The 6,607-nt window shown below is 38.6% G+C and overlaps 1 pseudogene across 1 annotated transcript; it reads left to right on the top strand.

The window, feature by feature from the left end:
- Positions 1-1,117: 1,117 nt before the first annotated feature.
- Positions 1,118-2,389, top strand: LOC308514855 (mitogen-activated protein kinase 9-like; annotated as a pseudogene). The gene has a single exon. The product of its transcript is annotated as a mitogen-activated protein kinase 9-like (transcript).
- Positions 2,390-6,607: the final 4,218 nt, after the last annotated feature.

Genomic DNA, 6,607 nt, shown 5'->3' with positions numbered 1-6,607 from the left:
CAATGTTATGTCTGGATATCTCTATTTCCATAATGTGTATTTAGCCTAAAATCCTAAACCTAACTGTTCTTGGACTGAAACAGCATTTTTATGAGTTTGGTGATACTCAGCCTCTTCAATCTCTTTTTTCTCTGCTTCAGGATTTTCACTAATTTTCTTGGTCATGTCCTTTTAGATCCTGGTCTATCTTTTCACTATGATCTCTTTCCCTCTGAATCATCTAGAATTATTTCCACTCCATTATATAAACAAAAATCCCATTCTCATTCTCTTCATAGAAAAGTCACTTCCCTTCCTTGCTTACTGGGCTCTCTCCCATCGATTTTCTTTAGACATGTCAAAGAGAAGCTGCTCTTTTTCCCATTTTCTGTGTAATAAAGGGCCAAGAGATAGAATCAGATCACTATTATTTGCATACCACTACCTCTCAATTCACATAGAATAAACTCTAGCCCTTTGGGGATTTATGCAATCTTATTCCATCCCTTTCACTATATGTTGTCCTTGACATCTTTTAACTCCCGAGGTCATTTCTTTTACATTCTTTGAGAAGATAGGTAAAAAGGATTTAAGTTTTATTTCTTATCGCTAAGTATATGTAACCAAAGATCATTTTAAAATCCAATATACTAACTAAGTGTAAAGGCATAAGTTCCTGGGCTTCATTAAATATAGTTCTTATCACTTATACTCTGTAGCACTGATCACACCCTATACTGTTTCAACTCAAACAACTATAGAACTTTAAAAATACTAACATCTATTAGCTAAACATTTAATATAATTTCTTGTCTTTTAATGGTTTTCTTTCTTCACAATCTGAAAACAACTGTTCTTTAACCTTCTCAAAGCCTCCATTTTCTTACTCATATATGCCAGTAAGTATCCACACACTTCTTATGCTTATAAAAGGTCTAAATATCATGGACCTAATATGCAAACACATACATTAAGTTTTACATAAAAGAATGGGAGAAACAAAATCAAGGAAGACAGATTTATAACATGTGATGTTAATGTGATTATGAGCAGATTGGGAGAGACTATTTTGTTGAAAAGTAAATGATAAAGTTGAGGGCGGCGGCGGCAACGGCGGACTATTACATGACACTACACCATGAGTGACAGTAAATGTGATAGTTTTACAGTGTGCAAGTGGCAGACTCAACTTTCACCGTCCTAAAGCGTTACCAGCAGTTGAAACCAATTGGCTCGGGAGCCCAAGGAATTGTTTGTGCTGCTTTTGATACAGTTCTTGGGATTAATGTTGCAGTCAAGAAACTAAGCCGGCCGTTTCAAAATCAAACCCACACAAAGAGAGCTTATCGTGAACTCGTGCTCCTGAAATGTGTCAATCATAAAGATATCATTAGTTTGTTAAATGTGTTTACACCACATAAAACTCCAGTAGAATTTCAAGATGTGTATTTAGTTATGGAATTAATGGATGCTAACTTATGTCAGGTTATTCATATGGAGTTGGGCCGTGAGAGAATGTCCTATCTTCTTTACCAGATGTTCTGTGGTATCAAACACTTTCATTCAGCTGGTGTCATTCATTGAGATTTGAAACCTAGCAACATCGTAGTAAAGTCAGACTGCACAGTTAAGATCCTGGACTTTGGCCTAGCCCAGACAGCGTGCGCCAACTTCATGATGACCCGCTGCGCGGTGACACGGTATTACCGGGTGCCGGAAGTCATCCTGGGTATGGGCTATAAGGAGAACGTTGCTATCTGGTCAGTGGGTTGCATCATGGGCGAGCTGGTGAAAGGTTGTGTAATATTCCAAGGCACTGACCATATTGATCAGTGGAATAAAGTTATTGAGCAGCTAGGAACACCGTCTGCAGATTTCATGAAGAAACTTCAGCCAACTGTGAGGAATTATGTAGAAAACAGACCAAAGTATCCTGGAATCAAATTTGAAGAACTCTTTCCAGACTGGATATTTCCATCAGAATCGGAACGAGACAAAATTAAAACAAGTCAAGCCAGAGATCTGTTATCAAAAATGTTAGTGATAGACCCTGACAAGCGAAGCTCTGTGGACGAGGCTTTGCATCACCCTTACACTACTGTGTGGTAGGACCCTGCTGAAGCAGAAGCGCCACCACCTCAAATTTACGATGCCCGGTTGGAAGAAAGAGAACACGCGACTGAAGAATGGAAAGAGCTAATTTACAAAGAAGCCATGGACTGGGAAGAAAGAAGTAAGAACGGTGTTGTCAAAGATCAGCCTTCAGATGCAGCAGCAAGTTAGCAACGCCACTCCTTCTCAGTCATCATCTGTCAATGACGTTTCATCCATGTCCACCGAGCAGACGCTGGCCTCAGACACAGACAGCAGCCTCGGTGCCTCCACGGGACCCCTTGAAGGCTGTCGATGATGAGTTCGAAATAGCAAGCTTGTTGTCAGTGAGGAACTCTCCCTTCCATGGGCCTGAAATGCCCAGGAGTTGTTGGAACCAAATAGAAAAAGTCCATGTTCTGCCTGTAAGAAACATGGTGCCTTGCCCCTGCTCAGTCCGGATAGCATTGCCTGCCTAGATTATAGTGAAGCAGGTTATGTCTGAAGAACAAAGTACAAGCCACACTTTTAGAGATTTTGTTCAAGGTCATTTCAGGTGAGCAATTAGAATGAATTAATTTGTTTCTTTAATTGTATGGTAATGGTAGTGACAATTTCTCATCCTCAATGACTGTTGGGACTTATATGCATGTGACCGCAGTGCTTGCTCCAACTTGCCATCTAGAACTTTGGAAATCAATATTTAAATGCCAAATAGTCTTCCAGGTAGTGCTGTTTCTAGAATTACCTCTTAATCTTAAGTACTTTGGTGTCTGTCCAGAAAAAATAGATTTATATATATTAATTGGCCACCATCATATTATCATATCTCACCTTCTTTTATGGTATGATTTATTCTATCTTTTGTATTTCAGAAGGAATATAATTACATCTATATAAAAAAAAAAATTTAAAAAAATGATAAAGTTGATATATGTGTTAGGCCAGATAATGTAAGGAAACTGAAAAAGTATTTTAGACATGTGTTTCATAAAGGGTATTGGTCAAAATGTTTTGACAAGCTAAAAGAACCAAAATGTTTTATGGTGGATGCTGAAGGAGTAGACAAAAGAGGAATAATATTTTATCGGGAGGTTGCTTGTACCTTTCAGCTGGAGCTCATCAGTCCATACTGACTACTTAACTAGGAGCACTGACCTTTTCAGGACTGGAACCACTGAAGAAGTGATGCTGTTCTTAGCATCTCCATCAACTTCCTGCCACCACTTCTGTTGCTGGAGTTATAACTAAGACACTTCCCTTACCTAATATAAATGCATCATGAAATGGAGTCTGAGAAATGTAGTTTATAGATTTTTCAGTTCCAGTACTACAAAACTTAGCACAGATAGCATGTATGGGGCTTAGTAGGCATCAGATAAATAAACAGAACAAAACTTGATTGTGAAAACCAGTAGAAGACGGTTAAAAAATAAATTAGAAATGTATTTGTACATCTTACAAGGTTTTCCAGTTTATCTAAATTATTTCCTCCCTTTACAAATTTCTTAACATAACCATTCCTGTTGTAAGTAGTACTTCCTCTACTGTAGGCACTATTTTTATCATGGGAATCAATGAAACTGTGATTGGCAATTACTGCTTTTACATGGCATAGTATCTTGAGCCTTTTTACTTTAAAATTCATAAAGCATTTAGATTAATGACATGACAAATAAGCCCTAAAGGGAACAGCCTCTGCCTTAGATAAACAAATTTGTGTAGAGCAACCCAATTTTACTAAAAATTCCTCTATAAAACCATCCAATTGCATATGAATGAACAATTCACTATAGCATTAAAAATCACATTAATAGATTAGAGCCAGGTAGACATGCAGCAGTTCTCAACCTGTGGGTCGCAACCATCGGAAAACACATATAGCATATCAGATATTTACATTACAATTCATAACAGTAGCAAAATTACAGTTATGAAGTAGCAACGAAAATAATTTTATGGTTGGGTGTCACCACAACATGAGGAACTGTATTAAAGGGTCGTGGCATTAGGAGGGTTGAGAACCATTGGTAAGGCATAAGAAAATCAATTCTTACTATCGAATTGTTTCTGAACTAAATTTATTTTGATATTCCCTTTTCATATATTTGTCATGAGATAGCTAGTCATAAAACTATCTATAAAGTTTTAATTAGTACATTCATTTAATATAACCACTTAGTTTTATAGAATTAGTGGAACTAAAATAGATATAATATTTTTTACCACCACTTCATGATTTATATTACTAGAGGCCCGGTGCACGAATTTCTGCATGGATAGGGTCCCTCAGTCTGGCCAGCAATTGGGGCCATCTCACACAGTCCTGATCAGGGCCAATGGGGGCCAGCCAGCCAGGGAGGGACCGTAGGAAGTTGGCCAGCCACCCCAATTGGGGCTGGCCGGAGAGGAACCGTAGGAGGTTGGCTGGCCCTCTTGCCCAGTCCCAATCAGCTGGACCCTAGCAGCAAACTAACCTACTGGTTGGAGCATCTACCCCCTGGTGGTCAGTGCATGTCATAGCGACTGGTTGAGAGGTTGACTGAATAGTCAACCGATAGGTCAGACACTTAGTATATTATGCTTTTATTATATAGGATTATATTAAACTTAGTCATTATTAAAGTTTAATATATATTTTGCTTTCAATGAATAAAGGAATTTCAAAACACCATCAGTGTCACCAAATACATAAGATAAACCATATACAAATATAATTTTAAATAACTCAAAACTATTTGTATATTAATTTCCTCTAAAAGGCAAAATAGTTAAATGTCTTTTTTGTATATGGTGCTGATATTTCTTTCACCTAGTACATATATAATCTTGTTTTTATAGTAGAAATAATAGAGTTACACAAATCAATCTAATATCTAGTTTTTTATTATCAAGAGAGGACTTTTCCGGTTGGGAAGATGGCTGCCGATGGGAAGGCAGACTGCAAGATATTGTGTGAGTGAGAGAATGAAAGGAGAGTGTGTAGATGTACAGGGAGTGCATATTTGTGGATGAGGGACAGCTATACTCCAAGGGACTGTTGGAGACTGCTGAACTGGGCTCTCCTGACCGGGTAGCCTCCACTGCTGTTGAAATCTCTTCCAGAGCAACCGGCTCTGCCATAGAGACTGCACAATCTTGAAGGGGAGAGTGGCTTTTTTCAGAAGCTTATACATCATGGGACTCTACAACCATAACACCCAGGGACCAGCTGCGAACACAGGAACAATGGATCTCAAGCAGTGCGAATACGCAAACTCGGATGAGCTCTGCACCTTCTCACCGAAAGGGCAGATTTTGCCTAGGGAAAGGTGAGGCCTGTGATCCAGGCTGGAGAGAGAAACATGCACAATGGGATCTAGAGGTTCAGGGAAAGTCTGTACTCCACAAAATCTGCGGCCATTGGGGCTAGCGTGATCCACAAATGTGCAAGGGGATTAGCAGGGCTGCTGGCAGAAGGGAACTCTAAAAATCAACCCATAGCTGGACTGGGCGCAAAAAGGAAGCCTGAAATTTTACCAGTGTGCTGGCTGCTTAGTACCAGGGGAAAAAAGACGTGCACAGAGACATTTACAGAGTTGCACACAGTACAGGAGGGTAAAAGTTGCGAGTTCATGCACTTACTCTGGCTCTATTTTTCTCTCTTTAAATCCTTGCTTTTGATTACAAAGCCCCATACATAGGATCAACCAATTGGGGGCACTCTAAAAGACTTCAGGGGAAAGTTGTTTTTGTGGAACCTGGGGATCAGTGAGGGGAGTAACGATCAGAGAACCAGCTCTGGGCAGTCCATTCTCCCAAACCAGTATTAAGTGCAACAGGGAAAACAAAATCTAAATACTGGATAGAGAGGACTTATCCCCTGCTCTAAGTCCATACACAGCTCTCTCTTCTCTTTCTTCACTATCAATTTTTTTTTCTCTTCCATTTTTTTTTATTTCTGTTGTTGTTATTGGTTTGTTTTTTTGCTTTGTTCTAGTTTTTTGTTTTATTTTGTTTTGTTTTGTCTTGCTTTCTCTCTGTCCTTTTGTTGTTTGCTTGATTGTTGATTAGATTGGGATTTTTTGTGCTTGTTTGTGAGATTGTTTCTCTCTCTTTTTTTTTGTTTTGTTTTGTTTGTTTTTTGCTTCTGTTTTTCCTCTCCACGCTTATTATTAGTTGTTGTTTGTAGTTTTCATTCATCTCTGGGTATTGGTTGTTTGAATTTTTTGGGATTAGTGGTTGTTATATTGGAGTTCTCTTCCTATATAAATAGTCTCTCCTTTTTTATTCTCTTTCTTTTCTCTCTTATTTTTTTCCCTTTCTCAATATCATTTTTGAACTCTCTTTTTGTTTCTTATCCCCTAGTTCTCTTTTCTCTGTTGGTAACCTTTATTTGGGGTTATTAGTATCGTGAATACATTTGTGTTCAGTGCCTTGTGCATTGTACCTTGCTGTGTTGTATTTTGTGCCTTTAAAAAAATGCAGGAGAGAGAGAACTACATAACCAGATACCTGGAGAAGAGAGATCATGGGGAGACAAAGAAACAGCCTGCAT

Source organism: Myotis nattereri (genome assembly GCF_964212035.1).
Source record: "Myotis nattereri genome assembly, chromosome: 2".
Lineage (NCBI taxonomy): Eukaryota > Metazoa > Chordata > Mammalia > Chiroptera > Vespertilionidae > Myotis > Myotis nattereri.
This window is presented reverse-complemented; position numbering and strand designations above follow the sequence as displayed.